Source organism: Neophocaena asiaeorientalis, unplaced genomic scaffold (assembly GCF_003031525.2).
Source record: "Neophocaena asiaeorientalis asiaeorientalis breed wild unplaced genomic scaffold, Neophocaena_asiaeorientalis_V1.1 scaffold72, whole genome shotgun sequence".
In the NCBI taxonomy this organism is placed as follows: Eukaryota; Metazoa; Chordata; class Mammalia; order Artiodactyla; family Phocoenidae; genus Neophocaena; species Neophocaena asiaeorientalis.
The window spans coordinates 6,769,252-6,787,132 of NW_020185336.1; the positions used below are offsets into that span (position 1 = coordinate 6,769,252).

Here is a 17,881-nt window from a genome sequence, read left to right on the forward strand (position 1 = left end):
ACTAGGCAATGTAAATTACATATTCTTATGAAACTTATTGTTTGGAAAACCAATGTGCCATCTTCAAACCCAGTATTATTTCAAAATGTTATTGGAACCAAAAATTGAACTATGCTTTGCAGTATACTGTTTAAAGTATTTAAGTAAAAGATACATCCTAGTTATCTAAGTTATTCAAGTTTGCCACAACTTTATTTCAAGAGAAATGTTTTAAGAGAATTCTTTATGAAAATTGAGACAATCTGAATCTAGCTATTTCTTTTCATCCTTTCAAAATTGAATATTTTCAACAGTAATGCTAGTGATTAGGCAAAATGTCAGAAATGGATTGTTGAAATATTAATATTAAAATACTTTATTTACATATAGAAATATCAGTGAATTGTCTTGTTTACTTCCAAATATTTTAAAATACTGTTTTGAGTAATGACCACTATTCTATAAAATGCATGAACTTTTTTATATGTTACTTTGCTAAAGTAATATGTAAATGATGGCTTTCCACACTTGTTGTAGTCTGTATTTTTCTTCTGTAACATTATTAGTAAATTTTGATATTGTGGAACTGTTGACCAGTCATACATGTACAGAGCTTGGCCTCTGAGTTAATTAAATATGAGTTAATAATATATTATAAGGAAATTATTATCCTTATTACAGTTATTAGGTAGTTACTCAAATTATAGCTTCAAAAGGAATGCAGAGCATGGAAAACTCAGGATTAAATTATGCATTTGAACCTTAGGCCAGCTTTTACTGTAGAGACAGTTTTCTGCTAAGACTGAAATTGTATGTCATTGAAATTAAATGCTTTTCTGGGGATGGAAGGTTCCAGTTTTTAATGAAATTACTGAGTGTGGTGTAGTGAAATGATTAAAATCTGTATTCCGGGAATGTGGCAGGGAAAAAAAATCAATAAATGCTAGCACAGCTTTGCTGCTCAATGCGAATCCTGAGAATGAAATAAACTACTACAAAAATAATAATTAAAAACATATCAGCACATTAATTTATTTAGCATCAGTCTCCTGAGACATCATCTTCACTAATTTTTAGCATACATTTTACTATATAATGAGCAGCCTTCTTTTCAGATATCCCTATTAGACAGGCAGTATTTCTGCCCTTCCCCCCAGCGCTCCTGCATTGCAATCATTGTACTTGCACTTATTATGTTACAAATGACCGAGGTAAGGCTGACATTCTCAGTGCATGCAAAAAGACCTAGTCTGCCAAGCTTTTTTTTTTTGTCTTAATGAAGCAGCTTTGTGAAATCTCCCCATGTGTTAATACTAATGAAGATCCTCCAGCACAATTAAAATCACAGCCAGTGGCTGAAGAGGAAACATAAAACAATAGCATCTTTTAAGATACATTTATCCACATATGCATGTACAAAATATACATATATGGTCAAATTAATTTTCTATAGCTTGCCTTTCACTTGCTCTTTATCCTGAAAATTAAATTATGCAAGTTTTAATTATATGAACTTTTGAGACTTTAATGTGTTCCAGGGGAAAAACACTACCTCAATGAAAAAAATTTTTAATTATTTATCTTCTTGGGTAATAAAGCGTTACCACGGTTAAGACCTTTTTAAAAGAATCATTTTTAGGAAGCTACAGGGTGGTGTGCCGTAGCAGGGAATTGGGTGGACTTCACCTTTAACTTTTTTGGTTTTAGGATGCTGAAATTGGTGGGAGAAAATGGAAGGGTAAAAAATAGGAAGTTGGAAGAAATTCTGGGGATAGACAAATAGCACACCTTGTGTGTAATTTAAAGATGGAGCAATGGGCTACCCAGTTTTCACTTCATTTTTTAAGTGTTCTAATTCGTACAATTAGCTATCCTCCCCCCTTTTTCTTTTGCCCTCTCAGAAGCTGGGGGGGGAAAAACTACTGAGGTTACCTTTTACAGTTCTAACTTATAACTTTAAAATGATTTACTATTTTAACGTTTTATTTAAATTTTAACTCAATCCATAAACATTACAGCAGCTTAACTTGCCGGTGTCAGGGCAGTAACGTTTTACCCCGGGACCATTTTGCATCCTGCTTTTTATTTTATTTTGAGTTCCAAACATCGACGAATTTTTGGCATATTACATTAGTTGGCTTTTAGAGTTTAACCAAATTCTGAGTTTACAGACAAAAAAGTTTAGGTAGAAATGGTTAATATATGCTCCCTATTCGCCAGTGTACTTTTTTTTAAAATTACGTGTTCAATCCTATTTTCTGTCTTCTCTACTTTTAACGGCAAAACAAAACATTTGAGTTTCTTAACTTTTTCCTGGGACAAGGATCGGTGCAAACTCAAAGCTACAGGATTCTTGGGAGGAAGAAGCAACCCCCTCCCTCCCTTGGCTACTTTAGGAGCTGATAGGTCATTTATTATTGGAACTGAAATGGTATAAACAATTCTCTTTTTTCCCTTGTTAACAGCAACTTTCATTGTTAGAGAGAGGAGAGAGAGAGAAGCCTCGTTGGTTGACGTCACTTGGTTCATGAAGCCTTCGCCTAGAAGTGAAGCTGCTGAACAAACCTTGAGAAGAATCATCTCCTGCTTCAATCTGCTGCTGGATAGGAACTAATCAGAGAGAGAGAGGCGGAAGACGGAGAAGGAGGGCGTCCAGGGCTTTCCCGATCACAAATCTCACCTCCACTCCAACTCTCTTTATACTTTTCTTGCAAAAATAATAATAGAAATAAGGAGGTGGTGGGGTTTCCAAAAACAAAAATCGTAACCTTCAACCATCTGGGGAAGGCAAAAATCCCATCCACCGCAACTCTCAGTTCGAAAGTAAAGGTGAGTTTAAAATCCTCGGGTGTGAGGGGTGCGGGTGACGGTGAAAATTCCAAATATCGTAAAGCCGGTTGAAACCGAAAAGGAGAAACTACGCTCCAGAGAGCGGGTTAGACTCCAGAGTTGCTTATCTCGAGGCGCTCGCCCTGCCCGCCCTGCTCGCCCTGCTCGCCCTGCCGCGGCTGTTTACCCTCGCCGGTCGGTCTGTCTCTTTGTTGTGCTGGCTGGAAGGCTGGGGTGGTGCTCGGGGTCCCGAGTGCAGTTTGGGGGAGGAGGACGCGGAGATGCGCGGTTCTGGGTGGGAGGGGGCGTGCGGTCTCAGGAGAATGTAAACTTTATTCCTAGCTGCCGGTGCGGGACTTCGGTCTAGCAGGGCCGCGGGCCGTGCCTCCGCCGGCGCGGGCAGACGCTGCCGTGGCGAGTCTGCCTCCTTTGTGCCGGCCGCCCAGCTCGGCCGCCCGGGCTTCGCGTGTCCTTCCTCTCTTCGGCTTCTAGCGCTCAGGTCGCCGCCAACAGTTTGGCTTCTCAAAAAAAACAACCTCTGGCACTGTTGCGATCGCCGTTCTTACCGGGGAATAGCCGAAAAAATCAGTACGCAGAGGATTAGAGGAGCATAGCTTTTCCGACAGTAATGTCTGTCTCCCAGCAGTTCTTCCCCGGGAGCTGCCCCCTGCTCTCAACTCTTCTTCGGTCTTCTAGTGTTCTTGTTGCTCCCCCTCCCCCCTTCCCTTTCGCGGCTCCTCTCCTCTTAAAGTAGTTCCACGAACCCTAGAATTGGGACTTGGGAAAGGAAGGAAGTGTTCGGAGAGTCAGAGCTGGCCCTGCTGTTTGGGAGATTTTCCCTTCTTTTCTCTCCCTCTGTATTTATCTTTTGTGTGTTGCTTCCTTATAAAGAGAGAAGCAGCTGCAGTCCTTGGCCGAGTTGTTGAAATTTATCCCTTTGTGTATATTACAATATCCTCCATTTTTTCCCTCTGCCCTCTAAACAACAAGCGTTTCGCCATCTTGGGCAATTTTTATTCCCAAGTCCCTCTTTTTTATTTTCTTATTTTTTAAGGAATGGAAAGAAGCCTTAGAAAGTCGAAAAGTGTGTCTGGGTAAGACAAAGTTTAGGGAATGTTCAGGGGGTCCAGTGACGTCATGTAAACTTTATGGAGAAATTTTCCCAGGAGTAAATTTTTCGCTTAATTTTTTTCCTGTTTTAAGCGACCATGTAAAGGACCATGTAACTTAACAGGCTGACGATAAGCTGTGCTGCTTATTTTTGTGTTCTCTCAAAGTGAGCCCTCAGTTTCTGCACATTTTATGTTTTGGTAACAGGTGGAAAATTATGTGCAAAAAAATGGTGGTAACTTTTATAGTGTCCTTTGGTATTCACTTAGCTTTTGTCTGCATGTTTCTTTAAAGGATTTGAATGTTATTTTTAATTAACATGTTTCCTTTCTTATTTACTCCACTCTCTTATGTGGATTTGTCTTTAATCAGCTTGGTTAATATTTACGTATACTTATTTTAGATGACTTAGATCCCCTTTTGTAATTAACTTATATATTTTACATATGCCTTTACATTTGAAAAGGTACAACTATTGAAAATACCTGGAGATACTGGATACTTGAAAAATTTAGTAGCAGTATTAAGTAAAACTATTGGTGAAAATGTAGTTAGTATTTAAAAGGCAGAATAGATTTTAAAACGTATTCTATAATCTCAAGTTATATGCCCTTTGTCAACCATTATGAAAAGATAAACAGTAAAACTGGCATTTTAATTTGGTTGTCTAAAATAGTTTTTCACCTCACTAAAGTTCGGTTGGTCACATGATCAAACTTAATGATACACTGACTGGTATATAAATAAGAGGCACTGTAAATTGAATGGGAAAGTGGAATTCTGTCTGCTGTAGTCATTTTCAGTCAGCATATTTACTTCTCTTCTAACAAGGACATGAAACTGTCTATTTAATTTGCATTCTCTTTGTCTTCTGGGTTGAGGAAAAACATTGACTACAGTTAACTCAAAAAAAGCTAATAGAAACATTTCTGAGTACATTGAAAAGGTTTGTCTAACACATAAAAACTTATGTTGTATGTGGTATGCTTTTATCTCTGTAGCAGTCATATTTGGTGTTTCTGCTGTGCTATTTATTTAGGAATTTGCTTTATGTAAAACACTATAGAAAGCTTGACTGAATTGAGCCTTGCATTTATGTGAATTGTAGGTAGGTGAAAAATGTTTAAATAGTTAAAAGCACATAGAACAGATGGTTCTAAATTATACATGCAACAAAGGACTAGAAGATTTGGCAGATTATAAATGGCAAGCAACAGAGGATAAGCAGTTTAAGAAAATGTTAGTTAAGTACATTTGATGTCTCACACCTATTGTAAACACTGTACATATTGTCACTGTGCTGCATAATCAATAACTTAGACACATTGAGGTCCTTGTAAGTTTCAGATAGAAAAAAGTAAGATTTTACAAATGTTTGAAACGAATTGTTGAATATAAAATTATTTTAAGCCTGTGATGACAAGAGTTTTTCTTTTTTTTAGAAAATCAAATTGTATGCTTTAAAACAGGAAGTTATTTATAAGAACTTAATATTGTTGTACTCATATAATGGTTTGGAGAGAAGTAGGAGTAAATATATATTTTGAAATACAGAGAATAGTATATTTACTGTTATTATATGTTAAACTAGGGCTGAACTGTGTAGCAGCATTTACTCTCAAACACTACTGAAAAATATTTTTAGACTCTGCAGTCTTGGAAATGCATTTAATAGAATACTGTTGGCATAAGTTACTAAATACATATTAAATGAAAGAAGGGTATATTTTAGTATTAATTTTTGAGTTTGTGCATAACAATAATAAGGTTTTACTTGGTAACTATAGTTTACTCTCAGTTTTAAAAATGGAAAGATTTGTGTGTAGGTTTTGCCTTTCTAGAAGAATCTGAGTAATTATATTTTGCATTTTCAAAAGATTTAAAATAAAAGTATTCAATTTGGCAGAAATTTGTTTTTATTTTTATAAGCCATTTATTTAAAATGCATATGAGACTGTAATGGAAACCTTGGAATTTTAATTCTGTTGCCCTTTCTCCCATTTCTTTGTTTGCATGTTTATTATAGAACTGCAGTGTAAAGGAGCAGATGTTTTGCCAAACATCCTGATGTGTTGCTTTTTCTTATGGGAGTGCATAACTGTTCCTTCTGATGCATCAACTTGACAGCTGGTTGATTTCATGGAGCTGCTAAGAAGCCATTAGTGGTGTCATTGAATTGAAACAGAACAGTCACTCCCAGCTCCAACTGCAATTGTTAATGTCTTTGTTGCTACTTTTGTGTTACTATACAAGATGTAGGATATCACAGTTGCATGATAGTTCAGTTTTTTGTCTTATCTCCTTGAATTAGTGAAAGTATGCATTAGAACTTGATTACTTTTAGGTTTAAAGGTTTCTCAAAGAAAGCTTTTAAGTTGTAGTTTTTGGGTTTTTGACCTAGTCCTAGCTAGAAGCACCAAAAGAAGGTATGATTTAGCACAAAGTAATGTGGGGATTTTGACCCCTAGATGAAATTACATCATCAAGGTTTAATGATTTTTAATAAACTTGATATTCTGAGGGATTAATTCAGTTACCTAGCGAGGTATTTTAAGAAGTTTTTGCTTGTATTTAATTAAATATTTTATATCATAAGGTTTTAAAAATACTGTGCTTTATTTAATAAATGTTGACTTGTTTGAATAAACATTTCTTTAAACTTTTGTTGCAGAAGATAATCAGAGGAGAAAAGAATTATTGAGGAAAAGGGCAATTTGGGGTTTACTTTTCTTTATAAGGAGGTAAAATATCACTAAATAATTGACTAGTAGTCATTAAATGATTTCAAAATTTGAAATTATATTTTTATTGTACTAGTAACTTTTATTGGTAGTTTCAACTATCATACTGTGGTACTAAAATGGTGTCAGATCACCATTGATGCCGAAGTGTTTTCTACTTTTCCTAATTACTTGCTTTTTTTTTGGTGGGAGAGGAGATCGGAAAGGAGAATTAAGAGTGATAATCTCAACAGAAAAAAGCACATTTAAAAAAATTTGTGTAAAAAAACGTAAGGGTGATAAGTTTAAGGATAAAACGTAGCTTATCACTGTTAAGAGATATTTTCTAGTTGTAATATTTATTGATTTTTAATTTTAAAATCTTTAAGTACACTAACAATTTTTCAAAGAGCTTGACATTTATAACATACTTAAACGTTTGCTTTTAAAAGAAATTCTTAAAATGAAATTGATAATTAGAATAGATAATTTGCTGAGGTAAATCCCATTAAAAGGACTTCTTATACAATATAAACAAATTTAAACACTTGTAATACACTGCTGAGTGATTTCAGAATTATGATTTCCTGAAATAATAAGTTTTCTGAACATGCTTTTCTTTTAAATAGATCATACATTACTGAGACTAAAGGTAAAATTTATATTTGGGTAATAATGCTTTTATATAACCTTTTAATATAATCACCATGCAGTTTCTTAAAATTATGCTGTTACCTTAGTCTATGATTCAATTTTTGAGAAATATATTTACTCATAAAATATTTGTGTCATGTCAGATATTCATATAAACTAAATGGTAAATTGAGTTGTATATTAAATGTAAGCTTTTTTTAAAGGAATCTCAATGCTTAGCTCAGTTTTAGAGATGACATAATTTTAATTGTAGTGCAAATAAGCATCCCGTAATTTAAGTAGGAGTTTTTCCACATTGGGTTTCTTAAAGGAAAGCAGTTCTAAACAGAAGAGTCATAAAAAGTTTAAACTTTCATTCATAAGTTTTTCTGTTGACTCTATTAACTTTGGAATTATGAGCAATAAATATATTTGATTGATTTACAATTACATATGGAGCTTAAACTAAAACGAATTTACATGACTTTCAAATGTGTTTTGAATGCTTTGTGATTTGTGGCAAGTCATAACATAGTTTGAGATGTAAAATATCTAAGAGACCTGATATTTTAAGTTAAACATTGAGTTTTTTAAATGAATAGCTCTTATAAGAATATGAGGTGAAAGTAAGTACAGTTTTTACCCACATATTTAGAACTTACTATGTAAGATAAGGTGTTTTTAAAAATAAATTAATGCTTTGAAAAGTTGTTTTTATAATTTATGACATTTGGCTTGTACTTTGGTTTTTTTAATGCCTTTCAAATAAAAATTAAATGTTAGTGATAACAGTAATAATGAAGGTAATACATAGATCAGAACCTTTACTAACTTTATGTGTGCACACGTATGCATGTGTGTGTAAGGAAAAAGGAGCATTTTGTTTGAAGATAATTATTGTACTTCAGCTATGTGTAGACATAATTGTGTGTTTTTCCTCTGTTTTCTCCTCTTAACACTTTTCCACAAGCATGCACTCATTAATCAAAGACAGTGCACTCCTGCTGAGGGCAGAGAGGTTCATCAAATTGGCAGTCAGTTTGGTGTAAAGAACGGTGTCCTGAAGCTCTTAACTCGCTGGGACATAAATAAATCTAAGGTCTTTGTATGCAAACCCTGGAGGTTAATACTGTATAATTCAGTGTCCTGTCTTTGTTTTTATGATTGATGTTTTTAAATGTTTCAAGCTTGATGCAAGTCTTCTAGTAGGTCAGGTCTGACAGTCTGATTGGCCGAAGTAAGAAAGCATTAGGTTGTCAGAAGGACTTTGAGTTTGCTGCAGAGATTTTGATTTTTTTTCATACGAGATCATTGTTATATTGCCTGAGCTGTTATAGGAATGTACCAATGATTGACATCCCCTGCTGTGATAATGGACCCAGTGCATGAAATGCCAATAGTTTGGTCCTATTTGTTCAGAAGCTTACTGCTATTTGTATCCTTAACAGAGCTAACATGTAGAACAAGCAAAACTACTGGGATTTCTCTGTAGAAATAGTGCTGGGATTTGGCTTTAACATGAATTGGTTGCATATTCATAATTTAAGAACAGCTGGTTACAGCAAGCACATAGTCATTTGCAAGCTATTATAAACCATTCCACTCACACATGGAGCCTGTGCTTGGTGGATTTTTTTTTTTTTTATTGATCTACCTGCATTTAAAATCTGGTCACTGCTGCTACAGAAGCTCTTCATTTTAGCTGTGTTTGCAACATAGAACAGCTTCAATTTTAAATATTTAAACTAAATGCTGAATAAAATGAAGAAGCTTTGAAGGAACCAAATGTAAAAGGTCAATAATGTATTACTCATTATGTGTCTCATCTTGGCCCAAAACAAACCAACCTAGATTGTACAACCATTGTAATTTTTGGAAAATACGTTTTATGATTTTGTCCATAGATGAATAATCAAATTATCTTTGATATGAAAATATTGTTAATTATATTTTACTAGTTATGTATAGTTTTAAGAAACAGCACAAACAATAAATTGTGATTAATTAGCATGTAAAATAGTTTCATCTAATATGTAGTAAAATGACAGTACTTTTAATTTTGAGTGATATAAGGCAAGATAGAAAGGAAAATCAACAAGACATTACAATTGGATTAGAATAATGCTAATCCTAAAACTATAAAGCTATTCAGAATTTTTAGAAGGAATCTAATGAGGAGTCTCTTCTGCTTTTTGGATCACTTCTGGAATATAAAGCACAGCTATACGGTTACAGTATTGAAATGACATGTGTAAGCTAGTCCAGCTATAATAGTGTCCTGCATGTTGTGCTGCCTAGTAGTGACTGAAAAGAGGAGAAAACCACTACATCTCAAGTTTTCACATTGAAAAGAAAATCACTTATCCCAAGTGAGAAGAGTAGGAGGAGAAAATGTTAAATGTGATTTCAGATATTCTGGTAGGAATCACAGGGAGCTCTGCCTTGATTTGTGTATGTTAAAGTAAGTGGATGCCTGAGTGATTTACAGTGGTGTGGTGATTATATCAAGCTTTCCACACAGCATAGTGTTAGGTTCACATGTGCATGCATGTGTTTGTCCCTACACTAGATGATGAAGTAGCTTTCAGCACTTCAAGGTTGAGTACCAGTTCTAAGAGTGCATTTTACTGTTTCTTGGCTTCACAAATGGCTGGATATGTTGATAATATCACAGAATATATGGCCAAATTTAATCTAGCTGACAGTAGGCTGTACTTTTTTTAAAATAATAAATTCAAAGGTTATTAAAGGACAATGTTTTAGTTTTGCAATAACATATATATATATATATATAGTTAATTTGCCATTATTGGAGATTGCATTAGTCATTTTGTGAATTATTCTATGCCGTTTTTTTCTCTCCCTTTTGACGATTGGCCTTTCAGTTATTTCCCTGCTCTTTACATCTTAACACAGAATAAGCTGAGGAAATAAAAGGAAGTAAATTTCAAATGAGTCTAGTTTTGCTTCCTCCCCCACTTCTTGGTAGATCAGATGGAGAGAAGTCCTTAGATTTTCACCAAAATGAAGGTTTAGGATTTTATTTGTCTACCTTTTCTGGTTCTCATTATAACAGATAATTGTATTTAGATAAAAAGAAAAGTGAGTTAATGGATTCAATTTTTAAAATATTAGTAACCCAACAAAACAGTAGAAAATTTAGCCAGTACTTGAAAACTGAATTGACTCAATAACCACAACTACGGGAGAACCACAGGTATTTGATACACTTTTATTGTTCTAGCACTAATAATAGGGGAAAAGGAGGGCAGCTACCTGCATTCATCAAGTTTGTACTGAATGCTGTCTTCAGGCATACTCGTGGAAAAAAGTTTGTGAAAGCTCAGAGTAGGCGAGAGATGACTTTTGTTCGGAATCATTAGAAAAGGCTCTTTGGTTTAGGCAGCTTTGAATTAGACCAAGAAGAGTGAATAAACTGAATATTCAGAGATCTGCAAGAAAGAATGCAACTAAAATAGGACAGCCTGAGCCCCCTCTAGAACAAATTAATTCAGGCTAGATCTACTGGGCATCTGGAGTGGTTATGCAGCCTTTTTGAGGTCACCCCAGAAGGAAGAGAAAATGTTATGGGGTCCTACTTTTCCTCCATTGTTTTAAAAGTCTGCTGCTTGGCTTTCTCTGGAGAAGGTGGGTTGATCAGTTTCAAATCATCCATTTCAATGATAGGATTGTTGTTTGTGGAAGCCAGGTTATAACTGACAAAACTGCCCTTTCTGGTCAGAGTTATTCAAATATTGTGCTTAACGTAAGATTAACCAGAACCACTTTCTTGTCCCTCATTATATTCCTATGCTTCTATAAATGTTTTTTCTTGAAACCTAATGCACGGTCATACCTACTAAGAACACTGAGCAGAGAGGACATCACCTCTGTTTCCCTTTTTTTAGATTTGATGATGGACGAACTAGCTTTCCAAGGGGGTTTGATGTCTGCTGACTCAAACACTTTTCCTTCTTTTAGTTCCTTTGGATGAATGAAGACAGACAGACATACTGGCTGCACTGTCAATAATGGGAATATCCATAAGGACAAAAAGCAACCGAATGTATAAGCCCTTACTTTAAATTACATCAGTACTGAATTTCACTTATAATAGAAATTCCACAAAGAATAGAAAATATGAAAAGGAAAGATTAAAAAAAATTCAAAGACAAATGTACAAGAAAGTGTCATAATTTTCATTGATTAGACTTTTCCATACTTCATTGTTGCTGTACTAAGATAATGAAGCTTATTCATTTTCCTTATTTGCAATATTGTGATGAACATTTACCTGAAGGGATGTGTTAGAAGAAAACCTTAAAACTTTTATGTAATCATTTCTTAATCTTGATGATGATGAGTTTTGAATAAATGAAATGTGAAAATGAGTGGAAATAGAAGGCTATCTAGTATCTGAGTTTAGAGAGAAGCCATACTTATTATCTTTTCTGGTTTCCATGATGACATGGTTGTTGAAACGTAACTTCTGGACTTCCTTGGGAAAAGGGTCATTGTTAACAAAAAAAACATTACGGTGATGTAAGAAGGAGCAAAGCCTATCTTGTGCATCTGAAAAAATTAGGGAGCAGCCTGTAAGTCACAGGATAATGTATTTCTCCTTTTATGGGTTATTAGTGTAGCATAATGAAAGAAATAGGGTCTGCAAGGCAACAGTAACAGAGATTGTGGGTCAAATCTATTTTAAAAGAAGGGTACTGCAGAGCTAAAGGAAATGTTGAGGGTAGGCAGTAACAACAACAAAAAGAGGAGACAGTTTTAAAGAAGGCTTTTAAATGGAGTCAAGAGGAGTGTAGCACTGTTACGTAATTGAGTCCTCTTGGAAAGTATCAAGATTTTCTTCATTCTGGTCTAAGTACCTTAGCATTAAAATTCCTGTGCGTTCTTATTAATATTTTTAGCAGTTGTTGAGAAAATAACTCTTATCTATAATCATACCTTGGGATTTTGAAGTAGGAAGTTGACGGGTTAGGGAAGGGCTGTGTAAACAGTAAGATAGTTTGTCCAGGAAGAGAACATGTAATAACTTTGGCCAGTTAGGTAAAAGCTCTTTCCCCTTCCCTCTCCAGAAGGAGATGTACTTGCCAAAACTCATAAAAGAGAAAAATTGGTTTAAAGAATATGTAAATGCTTTTGTACTAAGTGTGAAATGGGAGGGGAGGAGCAAGGCATGCTGGGGGGGGAGGGGAAGAGCTAAAGAGAATGAGACCCGAATTTCCCTGCTTTTGTTTTACATGAAGTGTTGTTCTATGACATAGTACCTTGAATTTGACCTTTTTCATTTTAATGTGAAACACCGTTTGTGAAATAGGTCATTTTTGGCAATTTATTGCAAATATTTTATTCTTAGGAGGGAGCATCTGATATGTTGCAGCTAAAGTCCAGAGATACAACTAAATTAAGTATATGGGCCTGGGTAAAAATGAATGCTTTTTTCTGTATTTGTAATCCTAGCGCTTCACAAGTGAGCAAAAAATAATCCTGTAGCCACCCATGGAAACAATCACTTAACTAGTTCCTCATGTTTAGTACTGTTGTGATATGCTAATAGTTCTGTATTAGGCAGCAGTGATTAGTTAAGTTGTTAGTTAAATTGCGAACGAGAAACGGGTCAGCATCTATTTTTTAATAACTAGAAACAATTCAAGGTACCCAGAAATAAAATGCATCGTCTATAATATGCTCAAGGAGTTAATAATTTACATAGAAAGGATGTACAGAAAGTCTCATCTTTTGTGATTTTTGTATTAGAAATTCAATTATTTATGTCAGGAAAAAAGTTTGGGGTAGGAAAGGAAAAACAATTCTTTTTAAAATTAATTAATTAATGTTTGGCTGCATTGGGTCTTCATTGCTGTGCGCAGGCTTTCTCTAGTTGTGGTGAGCAGGGGCTACTCTTCAGTTGCGGTGTGCAGGCTTTTCATTGTGGTGGCTTTTCTTGTGGAGCACCGGCTCTAGGCGTGCGGGCTTCAGTAGTTGTGGTGCTGGGGCTTAGTTGCTCTGTGGCATGTGGGCTCTTCCCGGACCAGGGATTGAACCCGTGTTCCCTGCATTGGCAGGCGGATTCTTAACCACTGCGCCACCAGGGAAGTCCCGAAAGACAATTTCAATAGCCATCATTGACTTAGTGAACTTATGCTCCAAGTGGGATACATGTCTGGTGCTCTCTGTTCCTGAGTAACTCTCACAGTGGGGCATCTTGCAGTAAATGTGGCTCTTATGTCTTAATATAAATGTTTTTTGTATATCATCATAGCTTCTAAATGCAGGCTAGCTATGGGTATCCTGAGCTCAGTTACATAAATTGCATCTGCTTTATTGTTGGTGGTAAAACTGGCTGTGTTGGACTTATGAGGAACAGTATAATCTGTCTCCAGTGTGGTCCATGTCAATGACATATATTTTAAATTGTAATAATATTGGAGTATGGTTGATTTAAGGTGATATTTTTTATTATATTTTAATACAACCTACTGAATAGAACCTACCACACTCCCCAATCCACCAGTAAGAGGAGTTTCTACTGTATATGAAGGTTGCATGGTTTGAGATAGTTTATATGCTTAAGTATTCCTGTCCCCAAAATGTTAAAAAAAAATTGCTTTGGATTTAAAAGGGTTCAGGGAGATGGTGAAACTTCAGTTGGGCTTTTTTTTTTTTTTTTTTCAGTTGGGCTTTGAAGAAAGTAGTAGATATTTTAGCTTAGAACAGCATCCTGAACAAAGGAGAGGATGGAGGGAAACCTACCTAGCTAAAATTTGTTTGAAAATCATGGGAGATAAAGTTAGAAAGGGGGCTGGGTTAGCTAATAGATTTTCAAGCAGAGGTGTGACATGATTAAAACGTTGTTTTAGAAAGATAGATTTGGAAGAAATCTGTTAACTGTATTGGAAGAAATCTGTTAACTCTATAGAAAGAAGAGGCTATTAAAAGAAAGATCAGTAATTTATTACAGAAATTCCAATGTTAGGTGATAATGACTAGACTAATAGCAATGTGAATGGGCAGAAGGATTGATATGAGGTACATAATTTAAAGGAATGGGGTTGGGCTAGTTGGGGGAGGTAGGAGATTGTATTACCTTACATTTAAATTAATTTCTTATGACCATAACAGTAATTTGATGTAGTTGAACACTTATTTTCTCCTTTTCAGACGATGAAAGTGAAAACTAGAGAGATTGACTGTGGCTTACCGCTCACCAGTGGTTAGATATTTTTTCTAATACATCATACAATCTCATGATGAGTTTAGCTTAAGACAAACTCTCATCTGCTTTTTAAAACCCCTCTACTTCCCTCCTGGTATGTCACATTATGTATAGATGAATAATCACATCCAGTTAGCCTAATATTTTTCATTTGCATTTATGTTTATAGCTCTGTATGTATTTATACCACTGCCAGACATCACTTTCTGAACGCCACTGGGATATAGGAGGCAACATACCGTATTGTTATGGATCCCTGAGTGTAGACTTTCATGACTCCATGATTTTGCATATGATCTTCCCTGTATGCAATGATTATTTTCTTTCTTCTTGCTTGATAGAATCTGCTTATTTTCTAATATCCTTCTGAAGAGTTACTTTTGTGAAATCTTCCCAACTGTCTACCTCCCCACAAGATTATCACATTCTTCCCTTTGTGCCCCAGTTGAGTGCTAATGGTGGAATACATTGTTGTGCAAATAGATTCCTTCCTTCCTACCTTTATAAATAATGCTTCAATGAACATTTTTTATTCATAATGCTTTTATTTGTTGTTGTTTGACGTTATTTCATAACATGAATTCCCAGAAATGCAATTGCTGGGTCAAGTGCTAGGAATATTTTAAAACTCTTAATCTATGTATTGTGAATTTGGCTTTTGCAAGGATTGTATGATTTTATATCTCAGTAGCAATACATAACTTTACCTATTTACCCCACTTTCATTGGATTGGGTATATTCATTATTTTTAGCCCTTGCCAATTGCGTTGCAAAAAACTGTGCCTTATTTTTTATTTTATTTTATTTTTTTGGCCATGTCACACGGCTTGCAGAATCTTAGTTCCCAGACCAGGGATTGAACCCAGACCCTTGGCAGTGAAAGCGCGGAGTCATAACCACTGGACCACCAGGGAACTCCCAAAAATGTATCTTATTTAATCTGCATTTCTGTGAATAATTAGTGACCATTTTTCAGTGTCTTAACCTGTTGTATTTCTCTTTTGTAGTTAGTCTTTGACATTTACCTGTTTTTGCACTGAGATCTTAGTATGTTTATGATAAACTATTTATAAATTCTTCTAAATATTAATGGTATGTTTTAATTATATTTACTATAATTATTTGGCTTTATAATAATGTTTTAATTTACAGAAATGTGAAATATTAAATTGTCAGTTCTTTAGATTTTAAAAAACATTTTATTTCCTTTTTTTTTTTTTTTTTTTCCACTCAACCACTGTGCCACCAGAGAAGCCCCCTTGGCAGAATTTTTATAGTCACTTCTCATATTTTTATCTTATTTATTTATTAAAAAAATAAATTTTGGAGGACTAATTTTTCTCAATGAAGGTATAAATCTTTAGATTGAAGAGAAGCAGAGTTTTCTTTTTAAATTGAAGTATAGTTCATGTATAGCATTTTGTTAGTTTCAGGTGTACAGCACAGTGATTCAGTTACATATATATATATTTTTTCAGATTATTTTCCATTATAGGTTATTAGAAGATATTGAATATAGTTCCCTGGGCCATACAGTAAATCTTTGTTGCTTATCTATTTTATATATAGTAGTTTGTATCTGTTATTCCCATACTTCTAATTTATCCCTCCCCCGACTCCCTTTCCTCTTCGGTAACCATAGTTTGTTTTCTATGTCTGTGAACCTATTTCTGTTTTACATATAGATTCATTTGTATTATTTTTAAGATTCCACATATAAGTGGTTTCATATCATATTTGTCTTTCTCTGACTTACTTCACTTAATATGATATTCTCTAGGTCCATCCATGTTGCTGCAAATGGCAATATTTTCTTCTTTTTTATGGCTGAGTAATATTCCATTCTATATACAAACTACATCTTCTTAAACCAATAGTCTGTTAATGAGCACTTAGGTTGCTTCCACATCTTGGCTATTGCAAATAGTGCTGCTGTGAATATTGAAATGCATGTATCTTTTCGAATTAAGAGTTTTCATCTTTTCCAGCTATATGCCCAGGAGTGGGGTTGCTGGATCCTATGGTAACTCTATTTTTAGTTTTTTAAGGAACCTCCAGACTGTTTTCCACAGTGGCTGTACCAATTTACATTCCAACCAACAGTGTAGGAGGGTTCCCTTTTCTCTATACCACCTCCAGCATTTATTATTTGTAGGCTTTTTGATGATCGCCATTCTGACCAGTGTGCAGTGATGATACCTCATTGTAGTTTTGATTTGCATTTCTCTAATAATTAGTGATGTTGAGCATCTTTTCATGTGCCTCTTGACCATCTGTATGTCTTCTTTGGAGAAATGTCTATTTAGGTCTTCTGCCCATATTTTGATTGGGTTGTTTGTGTGTTTGATCTTGAGTTGTATGAGCTGTTTGTACAGAATTTTGGAAATTAAGCCCTTGTTGGTGGCATGGTTTGTGAATATTTTCTCCCAATCTGTAGGGTGTCTTTTTGTTTTGTTTAGGGTTTCCTTTTTTGTGCAAAAGCTTTTAAGTTCGGTTAGGTCCCATTTGTTTATTTTTGCTTTTATTTGTATTGCCTTGGGAGACTGACCTAAGAATCAGTCAGAATCAGCACTGACATTGCTACAGTTTATGTCAGAGAATGTTTTGCCTATGTTCTCTTCTAGGAGTTCTATGGTGTCTTACATTTAGGTCTTTAAACCATTTTGAGTTGATTTTTGTATATGGTATGAGGGTGTGAAGAAGTGTTCTAATTTCATGGATTTACATGGAGCTGTCTAACTTTCACAACACCACTTGCTGAAGAGACTGTCTTTTTCCCCATTGTATATTCTTGCCTCCTTTGTCTTAGATTAATTGACTGTAGGTGTATGGGTTTATTTCTGGACTCTCTGTTCTGTTCCACTGATCCATATGTCTGTTTTTGTGCTTATACCACACTGTTCTGATTAGTGTAGCTTTGTAGTATTGTCTGAAGTCTGGAATGGTTATGCTTCCAACTTTGTTCTTTTTCCTCAGGATAAAAAAAAAATTTTTTTTATTGAACTATTGTTGATTTACAATACTATATTAGTTTCAGATGTACAACATAGTGATTCGATATTTGTATAGATAATACTCCATCTAAAGCTATTACAAAATAATAGCTATATTTCCCTGTGCTGTACAATATATCCTTGTTGTTTATTTATTTTATACATAGTAGTTTGTATCTCTTAATCTGATACCCCTATCTTGCCTGACCCCCTCTCTCTACTGGTAACCACTAGTTTGTTCTGTATTTTATTTTTGGCATTTAAGTCTTCCCCATTTCTTTTTGCTAGGAAAACTGTCTTTTAATGCCCATATTAAGGCCCAACTTCCCATCAGTACTTATTATCTATACTACATTTCCTCAAAATCTCTGCTATAAGGAATGTC

At 34.8% G+C, this 17,881-nt stretch overlaps 1 protein-coding gene across 1 annotated transcript in view; it reads left to right on the forward strand.

Annotated features, from left to right (window-relative positions):
- The first annotated feature begins 1,004 nt into the window (after positions 1-1,004).
- Positions 1,005-17,881, forward strand: part of LOC112393639 (bromodomain adjacent to zinc finger domain protein 2B-like) — a 190,688-nt gene continuing 173,811 nt past the window's right edge. Inside the window, exon 1 of the mRNA XM_024735992.1 lies at positions 1,005-2,808. The gene's annotated coding sequence lies outside the window, so the exon portion shown is untranslated. The remainder of the gene's footprint in view (positions 2,809-17,881) is intronic.